Here is a 17,724-nt window from a genome sequence, read left to right on the forward strand (position 1 = left end):
AGGGAGTGAAAATACAAGCTGAAAATAAAACATCTGCCCGTGACTCACGTACAATATAAAACTAAAACTAAAGTAAACAAATGCAGACTTCAAAAACGTCAATCGCTATTCTTATTTGATATAAAATTTGCTATAGCTTTATTAGGGAGACTTCTATAACGCTTATAGCTTGGACGATGTTACCATGCTCTATGTTTAGACCATTAGACATAGATATTGGTCAATGTGTGGTTACACTAAAAAAATAAGATTATAAATTCAATTTTATAAAAATATTCTATGCAAAAGCAGTGTTCAGACGAGAAAAACGAAAACAATTTTGAAGAAATTATATAACAAGTTCAAACTGGTGCAAATGATTCGGTCACGCGACACGGTGTGCGATCTAAAGACTTCACGTCTATCACGTGAACATCAAATACAGCGGAATGTTTATTACTAGCACATTATACATATATATCACAAGAATAGATACATATAGGACACGTAAGGAACATGTTCATACTATTATTTAAAGCAAAATTACAACACAAGTACTACATAGCTGCGTAATAAAATTGAACAAGTAAATACAATTTGTTTGGAAATGTTAATTTGAAGTATGTATATATTGTATGTATTTGTAAATGTCTGTTACGCATTTTAAGTCGGTGCTACAGAACACAATTTTGTAAACAAACTGGTGCACGTGCGTGCTCATGAGTCATTACACAGTTTTCTGAGGATTATTGTAACACTTTGTGCTTAATGTGCGTAATTTATACCAATTATGTTTACAATGATGCGACTACCCAATCCGTAACAAGATTCAGGTTTTTTTCAACGCGGCCTTTATCTCTCCTATGTTATTGGAATCTGAAGATAGTGTATCGGTATACAGAATACACTATAAGAGGGAAGCGAAATCCTGGCCCAATAGGTCAAAAGGGTACGAACATCATTCAGGTTTTGTTCCGAAGTGCGAGTCGTTGAAGGTAGCTTACAATAGGGACGATTGTTTGTCTAAAAAAGGAAATAAATTACTTGCTATTCTTCCTAAAAAATAAATATCATACAATATGATAAAAAACATAAAATGCGCTGTATTTAGATACTACTGTATTATACTTTGACTTATTCGTCATTTACTATTATATTATTTGTAAAGAAATGCGTTACTAGCTAGTCTGAAATGTCTAACGCTTCTCTCGATGTGCACAAAAACACGTACTCTTCCATACATCACAGTGAGCAACGGACTTGGCGATGAATCGAGACGACAAAATACTTACTACAAATAAGCATGAATAAACTTCATAATATGCGCTAGACACGTCATATCCGAATCGTTGGTGGGAGTCTTTGATGGCTTTGGAATAAACATTGCTTACAGAATATGATTAATGTATGTACGGCATGTCATTCAAATTTCAAAGGGAATTGTTTCATTTCAGAACCTTCTAGGTGTTTTCAATTAAACCACACGAGTAACATTATTTTTCTACGTTAGTCTTAGCAGTTTTAATTTGTTTCATGTCGTCACCTCCCACATAACCGTGTGTATTATAATTTGGTACCACACGACACTACATAGTCAGTTAGTCATAATATACTCACTCGGTTTCTAGAATAGTTTTATTTGTTTTTTATTAAAAACTCTTTATTGTTGTTGCGCTTTGATTTCTATAACCGTAAGATCTTAAATTACTTTCATAAAAGCTCTTAAGACGTCGCCAGCTGCTTGAAATGTCTACATAGCAAACAGAGAATCTTCACTTCACAAATTCCACTTTAAAAATATTTTTTTACACATTTAGAGAAAAGTTAACTCCGAGATATTTTTTTAATTTCACATCAGACAAAACGGATATAATACATTTAATTACAAAAAGCAATTCGTAGCATTCATAAATCTAAACTTTGATATCTGGCGTTTTTGTTTTGAATCGGGTCAAGGTTTGTTCCTTTGAAGCTAACACGCTTTTAAGTGTGGGGAAATTACGTTAATATTATATAGTGAGCTGGTGGCGGCACGTACGATACTTGTAGCGTAACGTAACACGTCAATCAAGATGTCAGCGTAAATGCACAGCTGCTTGTCGCTAGCTATTATAGTATAGTGCTACTAAATGCTCTCTGGGAACCGTTTGATTCATATCTCTATTCTATACATTAATAATATAATAATAACAGCCCTGTATTATATACTTGCCCACTGCTGAGCACGGGCCTCCTCTACTACTGAGAGGGATTAGGCCTTAGTCCACCACGCTGGCCTAGTGCGGATTGGTAGACTTCACACACCTTTGAAATTCCTATAGAGAACTTCTTAGATGTGCAGGTTTCCTCACGCTGTTTTCATTCACCGTTAAAGCGAACGATAAATTCACAAAGAATACACACATGATTTTTTTAGAAAAGTCAGAGGTGTGTGCCCTTGGGATTTGAATCTGCGGACATTCGTCTCGGCAGTCCGTTCCACACCCAACTAGGCTATCGCCACTTTACATTATGTTTATGATAATATTTTAATTACCTTTTACTTTTAGCAATATTTATGCTATGTGTTTGTGAAATAATATGTCAATTTTTTTATGTTTATTTTTTACTAGCTGTACCCGGTATGCGTTGCAATGGCACGTAAAATATAAAAAATAATGAGTATAAGATGTAAAATATGATAAATTAAATATGTCCAAATAATGTCAAAGCATAATACAAAGTTTCATTAAAAATAAAAACCCACTAAAGCTAAAGGCTTCATTACGAACGTAATAAGATATTCATTTATATACAGATTTTTCAGGCCAGGTAGTCTCGGCACAATATGCTATAGTTTCATAGCAATCTGTTCAATGGTTTCGAAACAGTTCAGTTAAATTTTAATTTGTTTATGATCTTTCCTTTGGAACAGAACTTAATGAAAACATGACAATAATACTTATTATTCCAGAAAATAGTGCTCAGTAGTAGGTAGAGCGACTAAGGTAGAACCTTAGGGATTTCCGACATACTTCTTATACCAATGCAATTTTTTTATTAATGATTTAAGCAGAATTTTGGAATCATACAAATTTTACACAATTTTAAACTTTGTATCCATTTTTTAGGTTAACATTAATATTATTATCGTTGTAGTGAAATCAAAACAAATATGGGAGCAAATACTAAAGTTGAAGTTATTAATGATTAACTGCGAATTAATTATATTTATAAACCATTAAGGATAACGAGGTTAAAATAAACAACAGAGACTGAACAGTGCAGAATATATATAACACAGTATAATATTTTATAGAAATTTACCATCCCCTTTAACAGTAAACATTTTATGTTAAATGTTTTAACTAATAGCTGTTACATATTACTTCCTTCCTACATTTGACGAATCAGAGCCAGTCATAATTAGTTTAATGAACATTAAAAATAATGAAAATATTAAAATTAACAAACTTATAAGGTATTCCATAAACTGAAGCAAAACTATCTCTCAGTACAGAAAAGTCAATTCTCTTTTATATTCAACATATAAAGTTCAAAAAACAAAGAGTGCAAACAAAGCATAAAAAAACATTCATTCATGAAGCATACTCTGGTTTAAGCGAATTGATAAAGGTCGCCAACTTGTCAATGTTAATAAATATCGTGTAGAAAGTTGCTTGGTGGTGACATAACGCGTGCGGTTCCGTGCACCACGTCACCCGGAGCCCGGAGGCTGCGACGGTGACGTGAGGTGTGCACACGGCCCTAGGAGCGCGTGGGCGCCGCCACCTGTCCTCGCCCACGTGGCTTTGTTTATCTACCGGCTCGGCGGCGTGGCATGACGCCGTCACAACAATGTGCCTTCATGTTGCCTTAGGGCTACACTTCTATACAAATATGACTGTGGTAGAGGTTGTAGGGACTATTCCCTAAAAGTATAAATGTTATTCTCAAAATTCTTTAATTATCCTTGAGCGTCTCATACAAAAACAATGCCCATGAACATACGAAATAATTAGAGTGCGGGTTTATTACAAAAAAAAATACTTTGTGCATTAATTTATTATGATAATTTGAAAGTAAACAACTCACATCAGAGTTAGTAATCTAATTTTGCTTTGGGTTTCGGTTTTACTAGACTTTATGCCACAGTCTACGTAAACCAACATAGGGTTAGGGCAACACAGTTTTCCAAGCACGTTATAAAAAGGATTTGGATTATTTTTTATGAGCAGCCGCCTATGTCACGATAATTTCCTCCGTGGGATCCACCCCTGGGCATAATAGGTGCAGTGGTGGACGTAAAATGCGACCATTGCTTTGGGAAATGGTAGATCTAAATTCCAACCATACAACCTTATTTTGCACCAATAATTTCGAAATAATAGAACATTAAAAAAAAACATAGTTGTTCCTATTCTCAATTTACATAATGTAGGACCGTGTCAAATATCTGTGGGTGGTTTTTAAATGGGACGTAAATTGGTCAGTAATCTGAAAATCCATGCGTTCGTGAAGCCCCATTTACCAAGAACGGTGTGGCGTATTAAACTCTGGCGCACATTTTCCTAATTTGAAGGGAAAACTACGCCCTCATCCCGATAAGATAACGTAGAAACCTATCTAGTAGTTTAATTTAAAAACGACGTAAAATAAAAACTACTTGAATATCATGCGACCAATTGAATTAAATCATCTATTCCAAGACAGCAATAGTCCCCGTTGTCCATAGAGCTAGTCTAAATATGATTTGTGGAACGAACGTCGGGTGGGCGCGACAGAGTTCTCGCGGGTGACCTCGTTCCGTCCACCACGCCTCACCTATATGCCTCACTTGTATGTTTTTAACATATACTGATAATTGACACGCGCTCGCTTACTGAGAAAAACAAACATCATTTTCTTGAGAAACAAAAAAATTATCCCGTACGCTCTGGAAATGCCAAGAAACTATTAAAAGTTTAATTATACGAAACAGATTTTCGCAATTTAGGAAAAGCTTGTCATTTTGTGATTTTTTCACATCACTGATCTTCTTTTAGTGTCTACGCATATATTGCGTAAGAGGTATTTAACCCGTCATGACTTGTCAAACAGCTACGCGTGTGACGGAAAAATAACCTTATTATGTAGTATATAAGGTTATAATCCCGTGACACACGCAAATGTCATGTAGCTGTCTTGGCTCGCCGGCGAGCCACGAGAGACCAAGAGTTAAAACGTTTAAAAACAAACATGTTATCGTACCCTATAAGATACCTACTAGGCCTACTTCGTGTTAACCTTCAACCTTATAATTTGGAATGAGGCGTAAGGCCGTTAAAAACTATTGACGCATATAAGATAATTATAATATACAATATTTTATAAAATGCATACTATTACCTTATTTTGTTAATTTTGAACAGCGTAAGACTTTTTCGTAAATATAAGTATCAGCCTCGCTTGTTACACTTAATAGTGTCACTAGACTAATGATAAAAACGTACCGTGGTCACTCCTTTTATTTAGACTTCTTGTAAACTGTTTTTTTTTAACCTAATACTACTGGAGATTCGTAAACTGTGTTATATCATTATGGTAAGAAATGTTGTCAAATCAACACCTAATAAATCCCACACCGGATCACCAGACGTAAAACAAGCGATAAATTGTTCTTTTCTCACATGGCTCATTGTTTAGGCGGATAGGCAACAGAAAATATTTTAACAAAACCTAACAATCTGCAACGTGTTTATGTGAAACAACGAACGATACGTTTTGCATAAATATTTCGTTCCGATCTTCACCGAATGTTATACTTTATGGAAAGGTTTCTCAAAAAGCTTTTATCCAAGCCAGTTATAAGATAGCAACTAAAAGGTACCTTATATTAAATTGTTATTCCTTAACACTTTTATATATACTAATATAATATTATGAACCTGAAGAGTTTGTCTATTTGAACGCGGTAATCCCAGAAATTACTTGACAGATTTTTTCACACTAATATGAAGCTACATTAATCCTAAGTGCTATAGGCTACTTTTTATGCCGTGGTGGGTATTGTTACCGCCTTCGCACATGTAAAAAGCTTTCCAGGCATAAAAGTCCCACAGTAAGCTTTTCCGGCAGAAAAATAGTGTATTTTATAATTATCTACAATATAATGTATATGTCTACGCGACATTTCATCCAAATCTTTTTCCACTTCCGAACATCGCCACAAACTTTTAAATTTATTTTACTAAGATTAAGTGGGAAGTATGATAGACGGAAGTACGATTAGTCCAATACTTCCGCCAACATTTTATAGATTATAAATTATTGAAACAACCCACCGCAGGCCATTGAATAACACTGACTATGGATGTTGCTGTACATTTGTTATTAGTTGCATAATCGATAAATCATATACTTGTTGTGGATGGAGCGGTCGTTATTGGTTACCGGCTTGTACAGCTTCCGTGCTATGATTGAAAACCATGTTTCAGTGGGCTAGGCTAAATTCGGATTTCAATTGACTATTGTAAGTCGATGAATGGATTGCCTTTACGAGTAATCGTTTCGCGGACTCTGTTTGAAGTTCGAATTTATTTTCAATATTTCATAAACTTTCCCATTTATAAGTTTAAAAGGTTATTCGAAATACGTTAGGTTACGTTAGCTATACAGTTTCTGGAATAACAAGTCGGCTATTGGATAGTACAAATAAGATCTATAATAATTTTGTCGTATGGTGCATTAGATCTTGCAGACGAGTCTTTTGCTTCTCGCTGCTTTTAACCTATTCCGATATAGTAGAGTAGTAAAAAATATGTGGTCAAGTAGAATCAAACATAGATTTGGAAATAAGTTGAAAAAAACAATATCGTCAATACATTCAAAACAAAATTGACTTATTTTCAAAGTTACTTCTAGTATGATATTATGTAAAATAATAATTATGATCCGTTTTGGTTGGTGGAAATAATATTAAATTCATACAACAAACGGAAGAGACGAGTAATTTAACCATAAACGATAAAAAATAAAATTTCATTATTATCTTCTACAATTTTATATTACGAATCACTCACTAACAATCCAATAAAAATAAACACCAACAAAATATATAAACAAAAACATCTGCAGTGTCTCCAACGACGAGCGGAAATTGTAACAAAACAGTATTATAATCTAATTATTGCGAGCGAACACCCGGACACACAGATAGGCTACATTTATAAATAGAGAGAAAGAGATTAGAATATTCACGGCCACCGGCTCTCAAACATAATATACAACAAGGTTGCCTATTATTGCAGACCTCTGCGGTAGGGGAAACCGGGGATGATTGACCAAAGTAAATTTTGAAAGCTTTTATTTTTATTATTTCAATATAATAAATAATGACATAAAAACCTGTGGGTTTGATAGATATACTAATAAGCCTTTGAAAGGAATGCAAGGGGTATTTTGTGAAACGAGAAAATCAAGTCAACCTACCCCATGTATGGGATTAGTAGACTATTCCCTTTTTTCCCTTGGGAAAATTTGACCTACGAAAAAAATCGTACTTAATATAATAATCAATAAAATTAAACAACAAATATTTTTAATTACCAAGGAGCTTTATTGAAAGAAAACGTACCTTTTCTACGTACATATAGTTGTTATCCGGGCGGATAGAAATGTCCTACCATCGGCAAAAAGGTGTACTATTTCAATTAGCCATTCTTTTATATTTCCGCATGGTTCTAAATCATGAATTAATTAAAATGTGCAAAGAAACTAACTATATTATATAAAGAATATTTACATTACTACGCAGTAGATTATTTGGGTAGTCGATCAACCCTCAATATATAGATGATTTACGAACACCTTTATCACTTCATTATTTTCAAACATATGGTACTATCGCAAAACTGCCGATAAAAGATATACACTAACTAAAAACAACAATAACCAAACTCTTACTTTCAATTAAATGAAAGTAAATAACTAGAGTATATTATGCTAAATTACAAATAATATAATTACTTATACGTGGCAGTTTTAATACAAAGCTTTTACTCTCGAACGCCATGCACCCGCGATATCACATTAATGGTGCCGATTCGGAGATAGACAACAGTTTTTTTGCATCTATTAAGATGACGTACAACTTTTAAGTAGGGGTAAATTTTGACTGTTAGTCAACCTGTATTTATAGTCAAACCTCCCCGGTCTCCCAATACTACTAGTAGCCACTAGCGACACAAGAAAGACGTGGTCATGATCGAAACTGTAAACATTTAACAGTAGAAGACTGTTTAAGTTCGCGTCCCCAGAGATGACCAAAAATAGTTTAAAGTCAGTAATTCAAAATCTTGAATTGATTATGAAAAATTATTTGAAGAACAATGTCAGAGTTGAGGACTAATAAAAGAATATACTTATATGTATATCAATAACAATATAATGGCAGCGATAAAAGCCTACAATACACGTCGCAAATCTCGGGCAAATCCCTGTTGTTAATTATTAAAACACTGCAGCAGATATTCCAAACAAAGCATTCGTATAACAAAATATGTATCAGAAGAGATCAAGGCGTAACCCATAACGGGCCGATGACGTAAAAGGATGTTTTCAGCGAGTCGGCAACGGCAGCCGTCTGTTTATCGTCGAGGCACAGTTAGAGCTACGTTCGGTCTGGGACTATGTCGAACTGCAGCTGTAAAAACACACAGAATTACACCACTCCTACCGATACCAATAGTACATACAATGTGATAGCGAGCACATTACGCAACAGGCGCCCACATAAATGGCAACGCAACAACATTGTATTAACGAAAATATGCACAGGAGTACATCATGCCAAATGGAACTAGCGCGTTCAAAATACGTTCGGCAACATATTAAAAAAGGAGCAGTTTGCGAGCCGTCGACGCGTTACTAACGCCGCCGGCCGTCAACGTGGTCTTGGAAAATATATGAGCTTTTAAAAACGATTTAATTATAGCGAAAAATTTAAATGTAAGACTATGTTAAAATAATTGTAAAGTTCACATGTCTGAGTATTTGTTAGAAGTCACATGAACCCCAAAATTTGGATTTAATTTGACACACAGATAAACGAAATCTTAATTAAAAATACATAAAACACTGTGCTCGAAAAATGCAAGGAACAACTTTTATATGGGAAAAGAGTTTCATGCGGATGGAGCCGCGAGCGCAACCTAGTAAGTGATAAAACTGTCGTTATATGTGTTTTACATTCTAATGAAAAAGTAGTTAATAAAATTAATCTGCTAGTCAACTTTAATTGAATACCAACCAAGCGAATTCACATAAAATAAATCTAAATAAAAGTCAAACGACATAAAAATATAACGTCTCTTACGCAATAAGTATTATAAGAGACATTTTAGTTGTACGATGGATATAAACATTTCTACACACACGAATAGAATTTTAGTCAAAAATAAATTAAGCCGGCATCACACCCTACGCCAAAGATATATTTTTATTCAGATACATAACTGTGGCATATGTCATCGCCATTTATCGATCCTCCAAGTTTAGCAACAATATTTTATTTTGCACTTGCGATAAAAACTAAATATTGTAATATCTTTAAATACATTACATAATACTATATGATAACAATTTGTATCCTAAATCTACTAGAAAAAACTATTTTTCTGGTTATGTATTACGAGTATATCGATAGAACGATTATTTTTTTTAAGCTATTTTGGTGTTTTCGTTCATATGTGCACCAGCATTCATAATATTTTAAAACTTTATTACCTAAAGACGACATGAACAATAATAGAATATCACCAGATAGAATAAAAAGATGTTGGATGTATAATCTTATAATGTTTCGTCATTGACGCAAATCACTGCACATAAATTTTTAGAAAATATTTCGGTTCATCCAGAAGCGGTTTTACGTTCTTTTTATTTTTATTTTAATAAGTGACTAGTATGTAATCTTGATAAATACAGTTTAGTACGTATCACATATTTTTGTTCTAAATTTAAATGGACTCTACAAGTATACGGTAGATTACTACCGGCGATAAAAGTGTCGTGTCCCTGTACGACGTTGTTTCAACAGCTGCTAGTTGTTACAGTTTTACTGTGAGTCGATAAAGATTTGGATTTAAAAAAACATGTAAATCAATCATTTTAACGATTGCAAGTCAGATCATTATATTCTTCGTACAGACAACAAGCAATTAGTTTGCTTTATGATTTTATTCGGATTGGACATCGATCATAACTAATCAAATCAATCTACAACTGAAACGGACATTCGATATTTGATAATTTTAGACAACGAAATTATAGGCATACAAGCAGTTATTAAGTAAAAATACAACGTATAAAGCAAATAAATAAAATGTAAAATGCCTTACAGTATGAAGTGTAACACACGTATGTGTAATGTGGATGTTCATTGCGCAGTGCTCGCGAGTCACGAGCGCTCGTAGATCAGCGCCGCAGACCACAACCTTGGGTCGCCTTGGTTCGGTACGACGAGTACGACTGAGACAATCGCGCGACTGATTAATCTCGGATTTATAATCATTGGCGACCGAATGGAGATCGCACTAGACAATTAACTGTAACACTTGTTAAATTGTCTCACAGAGACAGGAGGAAATAACTTTCCCTTGGCAACGTTCGATCCTCTCTCGTAATATAGTTGTTATTGCTGTGAAAGTGCCAAATATCATGAACTGAAGACTAAATTTCACATTTTAATAACCACCTACCGCTATTCACATGCTTCAGGAATGTTGTGTATTGTCAAGTTTTTAAGTCGGAAGAATTCAACATTTCGCTAATTTAAAAATCATATTTTGATATCGAAGCCCATTTTCAACATTTCTAACTATATAGGTAATTATAATTAATCTCTGAAAACTATTATCTAGAGCAATGCAAGAAAATCTACCTTAATAACTACTTTGATGGTCAATCATAAATATTCCAGCTAAGGTGAGCGCAAAAAACATAAAAGTAAATCTAACGTGACCTGTGCCACTAAATTATTTTGACAGATGGTAAAAAAGCGCGGTGTTTACTAATTGCAGTGGTCACCGTCGCACGTGACGACTTGACGACCCCCATTCATCCGTCATATTACACGTGTGCTACGGCTCTGAGCACTCTGGCACCGTGCCGCGTGACGAGAACACGCTACAATCGGTGGAACTTTCGAAAATCGCATCAACGTATCGGCGCGTCATTTTATATTTATGTTTCTAACCATATAATTGAGGAGACGCCGTTTATCAATACGTATATCTTTCCTAATCTCGGCCATGTTCAACCTAATTTACAATACACATTCGAATAGATTAAAGGCATAAAACCATTCGTATATTAAAATAAGTCATAAAACATATACTAAAATAATAAGCGGTCGTTAATGCGGTTTGTACAGTATTCACAACGGGGTAGTCGGCCAACAGAATAACAAACGAGCAAAGCGAACACTGTTTTAGGTCAACGTTGAACAAATACCAAACGGGTCGGTCGGACGCTTCCGTGGACTATTTCTGAACTGCATCTAAACTACGAGGACTGCGCCATGTTGTCACGACTTTCGCGACGTCATGCAACGGGGAACCACTTTGATTCCTCTGGCAATACGCACTCCGTATTAGAATCACGTGCCATTTGCCACGTTATACGAAATTCCTATTTGTAGTCTCAAAGATATTTTTTAAAAGGATGTTTTCTTTTATTTTTTATATTTTTTTAACTTTCTAGTGGGGATGCGGTCTTTATTTCAGTTATATACTTACGAGATACCTTAAAGACTCTTATCTCAATACTCTGATCATTCTATTATGGACTTACTATTGATGTAAGATTAATACGATTTATGTGAAAAAAAAAATGCGACCGAACTACGACAAATAAGAAAGGTTCGCCACAGATTGCGGAAGCGAATCATTCGTACCCATTTCGCGAAGCGGGTCGTGCTGCCCGATTCAGTCGGACAACGTCTCGACTTCTATATTCTATAAGCTAAATAAGGAGCAAAAGTTCAACGGCCTGCTTTGACAGACTAGGAAGGAAGACTAGAGTCACTATGGGACACGTCAATTGCCATAGAAGAACGAAAAATGCGCAATAAAAACCACTCGACGCTAAATCTACATTTTGTATTATAATATATACACTTGAAAATATTCGACCTATATAAATATTCACATTAGTCATTAAAAAAAGAGAATAGAAATGCGAGTCATCAATCTCATTAATGAATAATTATGTCAACCAAGTAAGGGACGCGGGGACAATTTGGAGAATAAACACAAATGATATGTAGCAAAAGGAATAATTTTGTTTGGTTGATCTTGCTATCCAGATGACGTAGCATCTTGGCAGCGTTGAGGGGTAAGACAGGAATTGCGTAAAAGTGTCGTGAACATTTCGTTTGAATTGTCTCAGAGGACTTTTCGTGACAACGAAAATACAGAAATACCATTTACATCTGTCAATAGTTACAGAAATAGAAAGTATTTGTTTAATACTTTTGTATTTCACGAATTTTAACTACTGTAAGTCATAGCGACACCTGCAACAACACATTAAATCAGCTCACCTTTTGCCAAATTTGTATGATTAATTGCAACTAAATTTGGTTAAAAGAGGTTACAATATTTTCCTTGTAGCTATCGTTATGAGTAAACATTAAAATAAAAATACAATTATATTATGAAAAAATATTTTTTATTAATTTAACTGTCTAAAATGGTAATATGGCTATATATTTAATTTCTTTACCTATATTATACAATCAAACAAATTTGGACTATAATAGGTTATAATTTTTATAGCGCATCGTAAGTTCAGAGTACATCTCATGTGACGAAATATTTATACGTGGCAGCTATTGTTTTATTTGCAAACGCATAGGTTTTCCCCCATTTGTACAATCGCTTTAAACCATTCTTGCCGCTTTTTGTTGTTGTTCTTAATTTTCCCAGAATTAAGGAAATTGTAACCAGTGTAAATAGTAAAATTTAAGGCTGATACCTGAGGTCTCAAAGCATTACCATGACATGTAGTATTTTGTAATTCAACGTTCAGTGTGTTTCATAATATTTGTGGGTCATCGTGGTATGTGTAGGAACTGTTGATGAACCAAAGTTAATTACCCTTTTCGTCATTTAGTTTAGAAAAATAATCTATTCGGGATGATGTTAAATCGAACGTCCCTCTGTTTACTGATAACAGTGACACCCGGCTACAAAACTTTTCCCATATGTAGGATTAGTAAGACATATATTAGACGTATTTATTTAATGATTTAACCACTAAAAATTCTCATTATTATATTACGTCATTGGAAGTAATTAAAAAAACAACTTATTACAGTATAATTCATCGAAATGATTTTTAAAGAGAATTATTTTTATTAATAAACGTATTGGGTCAACGCCGGTAAAAGGAAAATTAATTAATGCACCTACATATTAACATGTACTTTCAAGAGCACCGCAGAAAATATAGAACCGTAAGCTTTGCGGGCTGCATAGCGCAACAACGCGACAAGAAGCTAGTTGAATTACCAGAACTAAACTACGAAACCTAAACGTGGAAAAAATTTTGGACCCGTTCCAAGCAGCTGATTGATGAGGATGGTCATTTCGTACACGGCCAATCCCGATATTTTTCTTATTATTTAGCAAAGTAGTGGACTAGTCTATTTTTGTGACGCGAAAAACAAGCCGCCACAAAATATGCCGTCCGCCCGGCTACACAAAAAATGAATCGTTAAATTTGTAAAACACACGTATTATTTTATATGAGCTAAGCAACGCTACCCGATCATTTTAGACATTATAATATTTTGATGGCATTCATAATTTATCCGTGTCATGTTAAAAAGAAACTATATTCGATAGCGCGCAAAACACTGACGAAAATTAAATTTTATGCGTCTTCAACGTGTCTATGAATAACGAATTCCTTTCACGATGCTTTGAGAAATCACCGAGTCGTACATACGTTATAAGAATATAACAATCCTAATCAAATTAATTGAATGCTTAAACTCGGAGCCGAGAAGCGGAATAACAGCCTGAGCACCGTTATTAGAACCACAGACCACATCATGCAACACTGCCTTCGCCGCTAGCTGAAAACACATACCGGTGCACAATTATTATTATGCCACTACATGATATTTTAAGAAGCAAACATTAAAAGGAAATTTAATTACGGAAACCGCAATTAAAATTAATTCACCACAGTCATTCAAATCTTCAAATAAAAAATATAAAATGATTAAACAAAACAAGTAATGCAAATAACCAGACTATCAAGCCAATACGCGCATAAAGTCGAAAACCATGGCCTACAAACATAATTCATGTCATGCCAGGTAGTTATTGCGATTATACCAATCGAACTCTTGCAAACATTAAACTCATTGGCAGTCCCATCAGGACATACGAGTAACGAATACTACTGCACTATAAGATGATAAATTAAATATTAAAAAAAAAAAACAGATTTTGGCCGGTGTGCAAGCGTGGGTGAATCTAATGCGCTTAGCGACCAGATAAATAAAGCCAGCGCTTTACATTCTGAATATCTTCTGGGATATAATTTGCTGCGCGATAAAAGAAATAACAGCTGTTTTCTTGCGGTTTTCAGGTAGAATGCAACGATTACATCTACGGTAATGTACAGTCCAACTAACGTAAACCTTACAATACTCATGTAATTAGACTAGACTTTTTTTATTGAGCTGCTAAAAATATATGATTTAATGAAAAATATAAATTAAAACCCTTGTTTCAACGCTTTTTACGATTATTTACAACAACTGTAAACAAAGTTCTTCCAACCACTATTTCAGACTTCAGGTAACAAATGTATAGCTTTCAAGATACCATGCTTGATATGAAGTTAAAATGATGTCCCACTAATTATACAACCTTGCGTCCATTACGCATAATTATCATACAATTTATAAACCTGCACACCCTCCTCTCTAGGTAAACGTCATTATTTACCGTACCTCCGTGCAAAGTGCATCAGCGGGATGTCACAGTGTCTCAACGTAGGTCTATTACTCGTATTCATTTCAAACAAACAAATTCGAAAACAAAACACTATTGTGTTTGTACTCCGTGCATACTATTTATGAATGTATGTCGTCTGTAGTTCAGTAAGCGCATCTAATTACCTAATGTTTGTATCCAGACTCACCGAAATGTTGTGGACTTGCCAAGCATTTAGGCGTGCAGAAAGAAGGAATGTGAAGGTTAATTACCTGAAAATATAAAACAAACAATTATTTAGCTATAGTTTCATACGTGTCACGGAACACAGAATTATTAAAGATGGACAAAAAACTAACATTTCACATTTACTCTTATTAAATGGATATTGTATATAATAGAACATATCAGGTCTATGACAGAAAGGATCAAAGTGTAATATTCTGGAATAAGAACAGGTAATACTCCAAATCATTCCGTCATACGTCGCGTAATTCCTTTCCCAACTGTAAAAACATTGAACGGTGACGTCGCCACTGGTCTCAACATAACTTGATATGTCTTACAAATTTTGTTATCTTCCGATTCGTTTTTATTCTGCCATGTTTCTTTAACTTGGAAACCGACACTCAGAAATAAAAACAAACCCCTTGTGGACAGGCCAAATAGAGCAGTGAGAAAATGTTGAGCCAAAATAATTTTGTCTATAAAAGGTTAAACGCATAGTAATTTATTAAGGTTATACAATGAAAGCGTGTAGACGCAAAGGAAATTAAGTATGTTGAAATAAGAGAAAATGAAAAAAATCCCAACGTCTTGGCAGAGTTTGAAACGTTCCGATGGCGCCTGAGTAATACAATCGTGGAAGAGCGTACCAGTACCAGTAATTGGGGGAACGCAAATAGACAAAACTTCGTAAACAAGTTTGACAGCATTGGGTGGTGCGATGAGCCCACGCACCTCTTCTACATTAACGTTTACCCGAGACAATTACAATTTAATGTCATATTTAGAGCTGTTTTCGAACATCTTAAAGTCACTTAAATGTAATTATTAATTATTATGTTAGTGTTATATATTTATTTTTTATCTGTTAGTGTTGTATATTGTCGTATGAATAAATTTTATCAATTGTTAGAAAAAATCCTTATGCTTATAAATGAGCAAAATTTATTAAAATTGATTTGATAGCTATGCCCGTAGTTTGGCAACCAAATTGTTTCTATGTTTTCTATGAAAACAACATCAATGTCAATGTTGCCAATATCGATAAAGTAGTTCTTATGTTAGGTCAGTTGATAGAATGCTTTACAGTTAGGGTGTGTTTTGGCGGATTCCCTTCCATTCATTCAATGGTTGACAGGATGTCGTAACACACGATTGATCATAATTTAACGAATGCTATAATTTAATGTCCTTAATATTTGTTTAAAATTGACAATAAAAAAATTGAATTTATTTGTTTTGGAAATAGTCTCAATAATAAGGTACTTATGCCACCCAGAACCTAAAATTAGAAAAATTTGCAAAGCACTGCTCCGTACTTGTTATTTGATAAATTAGAAGCTAAGTATCATGATTCCTAGTATTTTTTTAAGCAAAAATTTAATTGTCTGTTTTGAGATAAATATAATGAAATGTTACTACCGAGATGAATGCACTCGAGTGAATTTACCTGCAATATTTCAATGTAGGTCAGGTGGTTGAAGTTCGTTAATCTCTGCACTGACATTATTTTCACCGAGCGCCGTCGGGCTACGACCAGCGTACCGACAAGCCAAAAGGATTGGCGATTCTGGCTTTGTACCAAGGAACGCAAACGCCCAGTTAACTACTGCACATTTTGAGACTTAACGTGGCATCTACTTACGTAGTAATAGATCAGCCAAAATTTTATTTACTATTAATGTACGAAACGACAACTGAACTTTTACTCTGAAACATTTCATCGTAAGCATTACTGTTTTCGAAAATATTACTCAAACCACAATACTATGATTCCACATGGTAACTTGTTGCTGTTAAAAACGGTGAAGATGATAGGTCAAAAAATTCTTCAAAACAATAATCAAGGCAAAGATGGAAAACAATGCAATAATCCGTAATTGTAATGATTCCAATAGATTCCTTTTTGTCGTGATGTAAGACTTAGGCATTGAACAGATCTGGCGGAACCGTTCCAGAGGTGCTAATAGAATTTCATATTCGCACTGACTTCGACTTACATAATTAGCAACCTAAGTGGACGTGAAAGCCTCCACACCCTATTCAGCATTCCTACCCTTTTCATAGCAAGCACATCATTAGGTGTTCAATTCTCATACAGACCCGAAGTACCTCAGAGTATGATAGAGGACGGATAAATTTGGAAAACATTTGGAATGGGAATTACCGATACAAATATTTGATATATAAGGAAAAAAACCAAGATAAAAAATAAAAGGTGATAAAAGCTATGATAAACTGAATATATTAAAATGTGTACAGATAGCACTGTACATAATGTGGCACAAACGGAAGGCACGTGGTACACACAACAGACATTATTCACTGCAGGATGAATGAATTGGCTAGACCGGTTTGGCACTTTAGTTACAGTACCATGGAAAACCAATGAGAAGCAGTAACTAGTTTCTTTATCGAGAGCTTTTGCAGGGCAATAAAATAACCAGGAGCAGAATAAATATCTCCATTTCAATTCCTTTTCCTCATCTTAATAGGTCGGCATCTCTAGGCGAAGGTGTTGATAGGCAATGGTGATCACTCACATCCA

At 34.5% G+C, this 17,724-nt stretch overlaps 1 protein-coding gene and 1 long non-coding RNA gene across 4 annotated transcripts in view; both read right to left on the minus strand.

The window, feature by feature from the left end:
• The window catches only part of LOC115439983 (formin-like protein 7), a 42,503-nt gene that overhangs the window by 10,437 nt on the left and 14,342 nt on the right, over positions 1–17,724 (minus strand). Inside the window, exon 1 of one of the 3 annotated variants that reach the window (XM_037438820.1) lies at positions 15,160–15,179. The exons of the other annotated variants lie outside the window; for them this stretch is intronic. The gene's annotated coding sequence lies outside the window, so the exon portion shown is untranslated. Of the gene's footprint in view, positions 1–15,159; positions 15,180–17,724 lie in introns of those variants that run through there. 3 annotated transcript variants of the gene reach the window in all.
• LOC115439984 lies at positions 8,366–15,152 on the minus strand. Its single transcript, XR_003938320.2, has 2 exons — positions 10,338–15,152; positions 8,366–8,641 (listed from the first exon to the last, which is right to left on the minus strand). It is a non-coding gene; the product is annotated as an uncharacterized LOC115439984 (long non-coding RNA).

This window comes from Manduca sexta, chromosome 15 (assembly GCF_014839805.1).
Source record: "Manduca sexta isolate Smith_Timp_Sample1 chromosome 15, JHU_Msex_v1.0, whole genome shotgun sequence".
NCBI lineage: Eukaryota > Metazoa > Arthropoda > Insecta > Lepidoptera > Sphingidae > Manduca > Manduca sexta.